The sequence below is a fragment of the Lemur catta genome, chromosome 24, assembly GCF_020740605.2.
Source record: "Lemur catta isolate mLemCat1 chromosome 24, mLemCat1.pri, whole genome shotgun sequence".
Lineage (NCBI taxonomy): Eukaryota > Metazoa > Chordata > Mammalia > Primates > Lemuridae > Lemur > Lemur catta.
In genome coordinates this window covers 16,252,007-16,264,602 of record NC_059151.1, presented here as the reverse complement: position 1 = coordinate 16,264,602, position 12,596 = coordinate 16,252,007, and the positions used below count along the sequence as shown (strand labels likewise).

The following is a 12,596-nucleotide window of genomic DNA, read 5'->3' as shown; positions in this document are numbered from 1 at the left end:
CCGCGGGAGGGGGCGGGCCGGAGTGTCGGGGGAGGCCAGGGAACTACTCGCTTTTCCACACGGTGGAAACATCACTGCCGGACTGGCAGCGCATCACCTGCAAGGTCACTCCGACGGCTGGGTGGCGGGTGGCGGTGGTTTTCCAGCCTTTTCCTTCGGGCCTGATCCACAACCCGGTTCCGGAGGCTCTGGTGGGGCCGGGGTCGGTCAGGGACACATCGGCAAAGCTCCACTTGCGGTGGGTCCACGTGCTGGACAAGGACACCGTCAGCCCCAAGAGACGTGCTTGCCGCTGCCGGGGTGGGGACACCAGGCAGCGCGTGAGTGGGCTCGGAGGACAGGGACGGGGACGGGGACGGGGGCGGCGCGACCCGCGGCGGGGGCGCGTGCAGAGCGGCCTGCGCCCTCGGGGACGCTCACTGCTTGGCCGAGTCGCTCGGGTTCACGGACACGCACCTGCGCTGCTTCACCTTCTGGAGTTTTCTGAGTGGGAAGGGCGGGTCCAGGCCGGGGCACTCAGCTCCGCGAGGACGGAGGTGACGCGCTGGGGCCGGCAGAAGGCGCAGGACGGGAAGGACTCCTCCTCCTCCTCCTCCTCCTCCTCCTCCTCCTCCACGTGCCGCGGGATGTGGCAGGAGTCGCCCTGGCCCGGCAGAGCGGGGGAGGACGGCGGCTGCCCCAGCCCTGCTCGCCACCGCCTGCCGCAGTGGCTGCGTCCTGCACCAGTCACTCTTGAGGTACTTGCTCTCGGTGACCACCAGGGCCTCCTGGCTGGAGGCCAGCACCTCCTGATCCGGTGCTGCCATCGCTCCGAGTTGTCGCTGCTGCCGTCCTTGGAAGGCGAGGGGATGGCGCCCGCCGGCCGGTTCTCCCGGGCTCCCGCAACCCTCGCCAGCACGGCCACCAGGAACAAGGACAGGAGAAGCCTCCGAACATCCTGCAACGAGAAGAATAGTCAGAGGGGTTGGTTGGGATGGACGATGGAGTGCGCGATCCGCGGTTTTCCTTTTAGTGCTGTAGAGTTGTTTTATTTCGAGAAGAGACAGGCGGGGCGGGGCTGACTACTGGCTGCCCAGCGGCAGGTGGAGGCGAGAAGTGACTAAATAGTACATTTGTGTACTGCTGTTGATGGCACCCAGATAATGCCCCAAGACAAGGAGAGGGACAAAATGGTCAGCAAGTAATTTATAATACAGTTAGGAAACACACACATGTTGAACAATCACAGAATTGCAAAGCAAATGCTGTCAAGAGATAGCTCGAGCCAGTTTGCAGAAGTACCAATAATAGTTAATAACCAACATTTACTGTGTTTTAGTATGTTCTAGGTGATAGATATTTCATTTGATCCTAAAAACAGCCTGAAGTGGGAGGTGGTATTATTATCCTTACTCTATAATGAAGGAAACTGAGGCCCACAGAGGTTGAGTTATTTGCCCAAGGTCACACGACCACTGAGCAATGGCCCAGGATTTAAAGCCAGGCATCTACCTCCGGAGCCATCAAAATTAACCACTAGACATGGATATGATTAGAAAAATTAATAAGTAAAAAGTAGAAGGAAGGTGGGTGTGGTTCGCAAGTTTCTTAAAGACGAGTATTCAAGCTAGAAATGGACACAGACTAGGAAAATTGTTGCGTCTCTGCTTAGCATGACTTATAAGTAATATATAACATTTAGCACGGGACATCTGCACACAGATATTCAAATCATTCAAATGAGTCATAAATTAGATTCTCATAGTGAAAACCAATTCCTGGTAGTGAACAGAGACATTTTCCAGGTTGCATTAAAACTGTCTGATGCCAATGCAAAGCTTGCTTACAGGAATGTATTATATTTTCAGTCTTTGTGTTAGGACACTATCACACAAGTTCAACGGGGATGGGAATCGCAGAGCAATGAGTCTTACTTTGTCTGAAATGTGTCTTGTAGGAGGCAAACCGAAGTCTGACTAAAGGGAAAGATGGACTTCAAAGTTTAATTCCCACTTTCAATGTTTGTAGTTTCTTGAGTGGCCTCAAGGCACACTAGCAGTTACCCAGCAACAGAGATGACAACCGTCTCGTCTCACAGCTGTAGCTCCCGACACAGCTGTTGTCATCAGCATCGTCTTCATGTTTATTCACTCCCTCTCTGCGTATTTACCACTTACAGAGCTGAATAAACTCCCATTCCTTTTACAAACACCCCCTAAAGTGGACATGCAACAATAATCTCCCTATATGTCACTATATAGTTATAATAGTGAATATTAGTTATAATATTATATTAATCAGCCCAAAGTATAGAGAATGACTAAAATTTAATATTAAGCATGTTGAATTCCTCAAATTGTTAATAAATGTCATAAATTTATCCATGCTAATGTTAGTAGCACATATTTATTAGTTCTCAAAGCACATCAGACACTGATAGCTTCCCTTCTTGTATGAACCTATTTAATTATCAGAGTTCTATGAAGTAGGTACTACTGTTTTCTGCATTTTATGGATGAGGACTGGTTATGCGATCTTGGCAATGAGAGATTGCCAAGATCATATAACCAGTAGTATGTAAAATACTTAAATCCAGGCATCCTGGCTGTGAAATCTGAGCTGCGGGTGAGCACCGCTGCCTCTTGGCTAAAAACAGCAGCAATGGCCTAGGTTCGCACAGTCGTGGTCCTGCCAGCAACAACATCTGAATCGCCTGCGGTGCTTTAGAATGCAGACTCCAGGGTCCACCCCAAAGCATTCTGAATCAGTAGGTTGGGTGAGATCTGAGATCCGTATTTTTAAGAATTGTCTCAGGTAACTTTGATGAACACCAGTGACCCCAAATGACAGTGAGGGTGCAAAGCAAAAGCATTGGGTCTGCCTGGAGAGGGAACAGGAAGAGCATAGAAAGTGACAACTAAGCGGGTCCCTTAAAATCCTAATGGGATTCCTTAGGATGATGACACTGGCGAAAGCACGGGAGTTAGGTCACAGAGATGACAACGGGCAGTTGAGAGCAGAGAGCGGGGACAAAAAGAAAGTTTTTTCTCTCTCTCTCTCTTTTTTTTTTAAAACAGTTTGTCCAACACAATTATTGCACTTTTAAGGCCTAGTTTTTAGAAGGCTCTTCTCATTCCTCCTTAGTTCCACACACGAGGTGTCATATGAAAATGGCCACGCTTCCAGCTGGCTCGTGGCAAGTGTCGAGTATTGGACACGCTCAGCTTACACAGCTTATTATATTTGCGGAATGACTTGTGATCTCAGTAGCCTCTTAAAAAGAAAGTATTTTGGTTCCATTTTAATGATTTCCAAAATTATTAACATCCTGGGTAAACACAACCAAGAGTTTGCGAGTCCCAGCCAGGAAAGATTGACAGAGTCAGCCGGGTCCTCAAATCCTGGTTCCAGGAACAGCTTCCCACGCGGGGTGGACGGGCTCAGAAATGCATGCGGCCACTCAGCAGGTCCGCCTCGTCGTCGGAGAGAACGTGCTCAGACTCATTTGGGACCAAAGCTCCTATAGTCAACAGTAGTAGATGCGGCGGTTTAACAACATGCGTCCTTTGAACGCTTTCAAACTTTTCAAAGCATCACCTTTAAAAGTTGTGTCTCCCAGGAACCTAAGAAGAAAAGCAAACCTCCAATTTTCAGGAAAGGGAAGAGAGGCTGCTGAAATCTAGATGACTGGGACCACCTCAGGCTCTTCTATCCTTTCCTGTGTCTCCTTTCTTTCCTCCTTCACACCCAGCAGCAGTAACGTGGCATCTCAGTGTCCAAACAGGCAAACAGGCCAGAGGCGTTCTGCCCTGGTGTCTATGAGGCTGCAGCCTCTTTTCTTCAGGGCGTTAAAGCAATGAAGCCAAGCTCCTCCTCTGCTGGCCCTTGGTGGCGTAGGGTTCCTGGGGGAGAGAACAAACGTGCATGCCTCTGTCTCCAGTTCACCAACTGTCCCTGTGTGCATACGTCACTGGGCCCCTCCAGGACCTGAATTTAGTACTTTAGCATCCTGCTCTGTCCTGAATCACTTTGCTACTCAGAAAAATGGTTGGCGTACAATTAACTTCTCAAGAATGTTGTGACAACTGCCAGGAACGACAGCATGAGGATACTTCATTTTACTCTCACATCTTGTAGTTGGCTTCTAGCAGAAGAAACTCATAAATAAATGCTGTTGGTTTTATGAACCATCCTTCTGGCCTGGCGATGTTGTCACTTGGCAAGGGGTGTCAGGACTGTGAATGCTGATGGCCTGAGCAGACTGGGTGGGCCAAAGCTGGTGGTGCAGAGAGAGAGGCGGTGGAAGTGTTTTTCTCTTAAGTGAACGCCCTTGGGCCTGGCCGTGGTAGATACCAGAACAGGGGCTGCAGAGGCCAAAGCAGTCGAGTATCTAGGCAGCTAAAGCATCCCAGGGCCCTTCTATCAGCCCTTCTTAGAAGTGTCAAGACCTGAAGAGGGTTCTGCCAACAGGAGCTTGAGCAATACAGTTTCCTGATTTCTAGGAAAGGCTACAGCAGTGCTGAGTCATCCTTCCTGACAGGTGAACGCAAGTGACCAAAGGCCAAGGGTACAGCTAAGCTGATGAGCTCCCTCCCAGGGTGACCTTACTGAGTTGTAGAAGTCAGGTCAAGGCAGTACGGGGCTATGCAGGAATGGGGATCGGGATGGGGCTGAGACATTTTCTGTGACCTAAGAATTCCTGGGCATCCTTGGAAGGTTGAAGGGAGGCTCCCAGGGCTGAATATTGATAGGCACACCTGGCATAAACTTGCTGTCACCACCAAAGTGAAGAAAGACTCAAACAGAAACCTCCAAAGCAAAATCCCCAACAATGTTAAACTTCAGAGATTATTTTTACGAGTTCTAATACTGCCACAGCCTCCGCTACTAAAGATACTGCATTGATGATTTGGGTTCTTAGACTGGGACAGTAATGGTCTATCTGCCCAAATAACTCTCTAGAAAAAGATCCGGATGTTCCCTGGCCCCAGCATCACCCTTGTAGCCTAAGATGGCTTGTCTGCTGAAACCACTTACCTCTAGAAACCGTAAACTGAGGCAAACCATGGCCCACAGATCAAACCCAACCTGAGGTCTGTTTTTGTAAATAAAGCTGTATTGGAACATAGCCACACCCCTTCATTTATGTTTTGTCCAAGGCTGCCTTGTCTCAAAAGCAGAGTGGGTGAGTAGTGGAGACAGTGACCTAACACCTGCAGTCTAAAATATGGACTTTCTGTCCATTTACAGAAAATCAGTGCCAAGTCCTGCTCCAGACTTTTTCTATCTGATTTAGTCATCACCTTCCCTTTACTGCTGGGCTCTTTTGCCAGAACAGGAGCTTTCAATTTTAACATGTATAACTATGAAATATTTCAAATGTAGAGCAAGACAGAGAATATGACACACCCTATGTACTCAACAGCAAGATGAAAACAGTGTTGATAGTTCTCATTTTTATTTTGCAATCTTTCAATTTTGCAAAAAAATAATAGAGACTGTTAAAATATCATTCTGTTCTCATACCCTCCGTGACATGACCAGCATCCTAAAGTCAGTCTATATCATCCCTGTTGATGTTTTCAGTGTGTATGTTTTGTGTATGACAGTCTGTTTGTATGTGTGTAATTCATTTTTTCCTAAACAGTACCACACTCTTCTTTTGCAACTTTTCTTTTTTTTTTTTTTTTTTTTTGAGACAGAGTGTCACTCTGTTGCCCTGGCTAGAGTGAGTGCCGTGGCGTCAGCCTAGCTCACAGCAACCTCAAACTCCTGGGCTTAAGCGATCCTACTGCCTCAGCCTCCCGAGTTGCTGGGACTACAGGCATGTGCCATCATGCCCGGCTAATTTTTTTCTATATATATATTTTTAGCTGTCCATATAGTTTCTTTCTATTTTTTTAGTAGAGACGGGGTCTCGCTCTTGCTCAGGCTGGTCTCGAACTCCTGAGCTCACACAATCCGCCCGCCTCAGCCTCCCAAGTGCTAGGATTACAGGCTTGAGCCACCGTGCCCGGCCCTTTTGCAACTTTTCTATCCAAAAAGAATGTGTTTGAGATCATCTGCACATGGATATTTGTAGGAGTCTCTACTCTCCACTGCTGAATATGAAACACAGTCAATCCATTCATCTTCCTGAGGAACAGTTGGGTTCCTTCTACTTTTTCACTATTGCTAATAGGCCTGCACTGAATATTTCTGTATGTGTTTATTTATGTCCATCTGTTAAGAGTTATTCTAGAGGAAACACCAAGAAGTGGAAATGCCGGGTCATAGGATCTGTATCACTTGAGCTTGACTAAGTTTTGCCAAGTTGCTTTCCGAGTGCTTGTACCAGCCTCCTCTGCCCTGGGTAACACGTGAGTCCCTGCTACAGCACATACCTCTAACACTCGGTGTTACCAGATTTATTACTCTTTGCCTACCTGAAACATTTGAAATGGCATCTTATGATTATTTTAATTCGCATCTCTCTGATTACATGGGGTTGTATATTAAGCTCAAATGCAGCCATCTTGTGACTGAAAAAGAATGATTGCAACTTATTCTGAATGAGAGAAATTAAAATATTAGGAAAGGAAAAATAAGAAGTTCTAACAGTAAATCTTCTGAACTGTCATAAAAAGAATAGGAAGTGGCTCACAATTTCAAAGCAGAGAGATCAGGGGATCCCAAATGACTCAGAAGTTTGAAATGCAAATGGATTCATTGACTTTTCCAAGTGGCATTTTCTGAATGGAACATTGACTATCATTTTGTTCCAGGAGAAGCTTCATTTCATCTGGAAAAATTATATTATTATTATTTTTTTAAAGAATGTTTTCCATTTCCAAAGAAGAAATGATATTATCATTATTTACTTTGACTCTGGATAGCCAGTGTATCATTAGGGAATTTATAATTGAAGTTCTAAGTCTTTGAAGGAATGGTTGGGTTAAGTTCAAGATAGGAAATATAACACTGTGGCAAGATTGTGGCAAAGCCTTAAATTAAATAAGGAAATGGATGGGAAAGGTCTTTGAAAGCTGTGGGTTTACCCACATATAGGTTGTTTCTCTCTAGGTCACATCCACTGGGGAATTGGAGGGAGAACATGGTTTCTGGGCCCTGAGCTGGCCATGCCGTGACCCTATGTGACTCACTCCCAGGCTTCTCCGGGTTCCCCCATGTAAAATGGTGTTAATGGCACTTGCCACCCGCTGTCTTGTGTTGCTGTCATGAGGAATGTGGCACTGAAATCAAGTCATAATCCAAGAACTCTCTGAGCAAAAAGAACCATGAGTTTTATTTGAAGGGAAGGAAGAAATTATGAGCCACCCATTAAAGATTTTATAACCGCTGACATTTTTGTCTGCAGCCATTAGGCAGCACCTAACTTTTTTTCAAATAAAGATTTTAGACTGTTGCCCAAGTCACCAATGATACTGCAGGGATTCTGCACTCTCCAGTCCCCTTCCTCCACCTTTCTAGAACAGCACTGTGTGTTCAAGGAAAGCTATGATAGCAGGCTTCCCCTTTCCTGGGAGCAGAGAATAGATTTTCTGTCTATGTATATATAATAGACAAAATAAATTAGTGAGGCCTGTCTAAATGATTTGTGCAAAATCAAAAACATTCTGCCCATGTACTCCATCAATTTTTCCTGTTCACTCTTACTTCCGGCTACTTCATTATTCTCATTGTGTGACAGTTCATAGGCATGGTGGCAAAGCCCATAATAAAGTCTGACAAAACTATGCACTGTCATCCCTTTGTTCTTCCTCTAGAATTCAAGAGAAAATATCTTTTTCCTCTTTCAATCTCAGTCTTTCAACCTCTTTTCTTGATTTTTCTTTCTCTGTTCTCCTCTTAAAGATGAATCTTCCTCAAGGATTTCTCATAACCCTGTCTTCTCATTGCTGGTATTTCTACCAAGAATTCTATTCATGCCTATGACTTCACCTACCAGCACTCTGCTCATGACTCCCAGACCCTATACTCAACTGCCTAGCAAACATTCCCCAAATGTCTCGCAGGCACCCCAAATTCTGTATGTTCCAAATCTCACCATAATTTCCCACACATCTGCTCCTCCTCTGATGGATCCTGTCTCAATGAAGAGTACAACATTTATCCTTTCACCTAAGCCAGAGAGCTGAGAGTTCAGGCAGACTCTGTTAATTTACTACCTGAGAGTCAATATCCCATTTTTCCTTTCCAACAGAACCACAATTTTGTCCAGGTATTGAGTTTCAAGTTCTTCATAGACTTTTCTACACACAATGCAGTTGAAAGTTGGTTGGTCCAACCCAATTGATCATCCTACTCTTCTTGTAAGTGATTGATTCAGGCATGGACAATAATGCAACTGTGATGTAAGATCCAGTCTCCTGGGAAAGGGTTTTATTCCCCGACAAGAAGAGACACACCAGGAGAAATGGCTGTTCTGGTTTTGATTGTGTTTATGCAAGGATTGTGTTTATGCAAGGATTGGATGACTGAGGCTATGGCAGCCTCCATAAGGGTGGGCACATGGGATGAAAGTCAAATCTTTGCAGGGTAGACCCCAAATGGAAAGCAACTGGGTTCTTGAGTATGTTTTTAAGCCATTGAACTAAGCATTCCTGGAACTGCTTACCCTTGGACTTCATGTTTGTGAGTTAAACTCATTAGTATTTAAAGCACTTTTGTTGAGTTACTGGAGAGTATCCTAGCTTATCTTCTAACATATTAAATCCATCAACAAGACCTCATTGTCTTCCCTGCCTCATTTTTTTTTTTTTTTTTGGAGACAGAGTCTCCCTCTGTCACCTGGGCTAGAGTGGTGGTGTCGTCATAGCTCACAGCAACCTCAAAATACTGGGCTGAAGTGATCCTCCTGCCTCAGCCTCCAGAGTAGCTGGAACTACAGGCACACACCATACCTGGCTAATTTTTTTCTATTTTTTTTTTTTTTTTTGTAGTATAGACAGGGTCTCACTCTTGCTCAGGCTGGTCTCGAACTCCTGACCCCCAGTGATCCTCTTGCCTCAGCCTCTCAGAGTGCTAGGATTACAGGCATGAGCCACCACATCTGACCCCTGCCTGAAATGTTTCTCTGACCACTGTTAGTCATTTAGGTTTCATTCCAATGCTGTTTCCTTTGTGAAACCTGCATGTTTCCTCTGCCCCTCACTTTTGCCATCAACATACCTGACTGCCTTGCTGTAGCCAGTGGACGCCGTGTAGCCACTGGGAGCCATGTAGCTCCATGTAGCTCCACATAGGGAGCTGTGTTTGCTCCCTACTGTGGTGTCAGAAATTGGAGGAAGACACCGGTATTCAATCTTTGTTTAAAATGATTTATGGTGGGTCTGGAGAATAGTTTTGAACGTTTATTTTTTTATTTTTATTTTTTTGAGACACAGTCTTGCTCTATTGCTGGGGCTAGAGTGCCGTGGCATCAGCCTAGCTCATGGCAACCTCAAACTCCTGGGCTCAAGCCATCCTCCTGCCTCAGCCTCCCAAGTAGCTGGGACTACAGGCATGTGCCACCATGCCCGGCTAATTTTTTCTATATATTTTTTAGTTGTCTGGTTAATTTCTTTCTATTTTTAGTAGAGACGGGGTCTCGCTCTTGCTCAGGCTGGTCTCGAACTCCTGACCTCGAGTGATCCTCCTGCCTCGGCCTCCCAGAGTGCTAAGATTACAGGCATGAGCCACCGTGCCCGGCCTAGTTTTGAATGTTTATTAAGGTATGAATGAATGAAAGACTGGATGATTGAATATGTTTTACCTACACTGGCAGAGATGTGATTTTTTTTTATTTTTAAAAACTATCAATAAGAGCTTAAAACTGGGTTAACTTTTCAGTAGGTGTGATACTTTCAGTAGGTGTGAGCCTTTCATCATAATGATTTAATACACATCTAGGCTCAAAATCCGAAGTAAACATAAGGATTAAAAATGGAATATTTGAAAAAATCAAACGAACCATTGCGTATGATTCAGCAACAATAATTTTTGCAGGTCCTTATCTTCCTTCTCTTCCCCAGGTTGTCTGCTCCTCTTTATTTCTTCAACCACCAACTCAATACTCTTTCCTATCTCTCATCTTAACTAGGCCAGCAATTCTCTGTGGTAAATGGTCTTCAAACTAGCATACGTCTAACCCCGGGGGTTACAGACAGGCTTTCCAAGGAGTGTGTGTTCAAGTGTAGTATTAGAGGAATCAGTGTATAAACCCTCAACCTCTGTGTGTTCCTTCACTTCCAAGAGATCAGCTAGGGAAGGTGCCCACCATGGGACAAACAGGTTCTCCTTTCCTGCCTCGTTCGTGTTCTCTTCTTTCGCTTTACAAAAGAGAGGGGCAGCTGCCATCCCACCCACTCTTATGGGGGTGTACAGCCTGAGATACGACAAAGGCTTTAGGGTGCAAAGCAAAGGGACAATTCTAAGCATTGTTACCCTCACTAAAAAGTAAATGACAAATAAATCTTTTTGCTAGTCAAGTCGTTTCTAATAATTTGCTTTAAATCAAAATTGAAAAAGAATCTAATTACATTCACAGGTGATATCTCATCAATGATCTATATGTGATTTTTCACATGTAAGTTTGAAGGATTTTAAGAAATCAAGACATTGCTCTTAGGAAAACACATTTCTATGCCTATAATCCCAGTGCTTTGGAAAGCCAAGGTGGGAGGATCGCTTGAGATCAGGAGTTCAAGACCAGCCTGGCAACATAGTGAGACCCCTGTCTCTACAAAAAACTGAAAAAAAAAAAAAAAAAAAAAAAAAAAAAGGTCAGGTGTGATGACACACACCTGTAGTCCTAAGTATTGGGGAGGCTGAGGCAGAAGGCTTGTTTCAGCCCAGGTGTTTGAGGTTACAGTGAGCATTATCGCACCAGTGCATCCAGTGTGGAAGACAGAGTGAGACCCTGTCCTAAAAAATCAAAGAAAGAAAGAAAGAAAAAAGACAGCACATTTCATTACAATTTACTTATGTGAATACATCTCCTTAGTATATATTACATATGTAATTATATATTAATGTATATAAAATATAATATATTAATAAAATACATTATGTATATTATATAATCATATACACACAGGGAGTAAAGAATTTCTGCTGAACCCTGCCTCTTTCTAGGAATAAGTAGTATTCCTCTATGAAAGCATAAATAACAATAAAATATCTCCATTCATGAGGCATCTTTTTTTTTTTTTTTTTTTTTGAGACAGAGTCTCGCTCTGTTGCCCGGGCTAGAGTGAGTGCCGTGGGATCAGCCTAGCTCACAGCAACCTCAAACTCCTGGGCTTAAGCAATCCTACTGCCTCAGCCTCCTGGGTAGCTGGGACTACAGGCATGCGCCATCATGCCCGGCTAATTTTTTTTTTTCTATATATGTTTTAGTTGGCCAGATAATTTCTTTCTATTTTTAGTAGAGACGGGGTCTGGCTCTTGCTCAGGCTGGTCTAGAACTCCTGACCTTGAGTGATCCACCCACCTTGGCCTCCCAGAGTGCTAGGATTACAGGCGTGAGCCACCGCGCCCAGCCGAGGCATCTTTTTAAGAGAGGAAAATAATTGAAATTTACCTTTTTTGTGTTTAATAATTATTTATCAACTTTGTGACATACACTTATGCTATTTTGATCAAAAACTGTTGTTCACTTTAATGAGTAATCAATCCCAGGAAACACATAAAGCTGGCCACAGAATTCAAATTAAAATTTACATGCACACTTTTTGTCATAGTAAAGAATGAGGAGAAATAAAAGACTTTCCAGTACAAAACCTACTAGGAAAAACTTCTGTGGTTGGAACTAGTGTGAAATATGAATTTAAGGAGAAAAAGATACAATGTAAAATTTCCTTTAAAGGAATATTTCTACATTTTTTTTAAATGTACAGCAGTGGGCATAAAATAGCCATGGTATTTAGATTCCTCTGGAAACATTAAAAAATGTTGTCACCATTTTATTTTAAAAGATCCAGTTTGCAATATTTTTTAAATAATATATCCACTGGAAATTTTAGATGTCAATTGAAAAGTTTGTGAGAGGTCATAGATTTAGAATTAAAAATGTTTGCAGAACAGTCCACTGAAGTATATTAGAGTACATTATTATATTATATTATTATTTGCAAGCATGAGGATTGCATTAATGATGCTGTACAAGAAGAATAAGTCACTCTTGAGTTCTCTGATACATAAAAATTTTATGTCCACATGTAAATATTATGAAGAAAGACCTCAGGCTTCATTCCTCTCCTAATCACCACTCACTTCTTGAATTCTGCAACCTCTCTTTCCTGACAGTTTTTCAAAACACTCTGTTGGCTAATGGGTCCATAGAGGACTGGAAAGACCCATATTAAGTAATTTAATTGAAACAAGAAGTCTGCTTTGGTCGCTGTTAAGTCTTATGCACCCTACTTTTTTCAAGTTAACTCCTATTGACAACTGATGTAGAATTCAGACAAATTAGAGGGCAAATTCAAGGCTCTCGACCAAGGAAAACAAACATAATCAGAGAAAACCAGGAGACTTAAAACATGCCAGTGGATATGGAGTTATGGAAAAAGTGAAGAAAAAGTGTTGAAAACATATTAAAAATGAAAACCAATACCAAAACCATTCTCCATTTA

The 12,596-nt window shown here is 43.6% G+C and overlaps 1 pseudogene; it reads right to left on the bottom strand.

The window, feature by feature from the left end:
• Positions 1 to 416: 416 nt before the first annotated feature.
• On the bottom strand, positions 417 to 9,222 carry LOC123627283 (annotated as a pseudogene).
• Between the last annotated feature and the right edge of the window lie 3,374 nt (positions 9,223 to 12,596).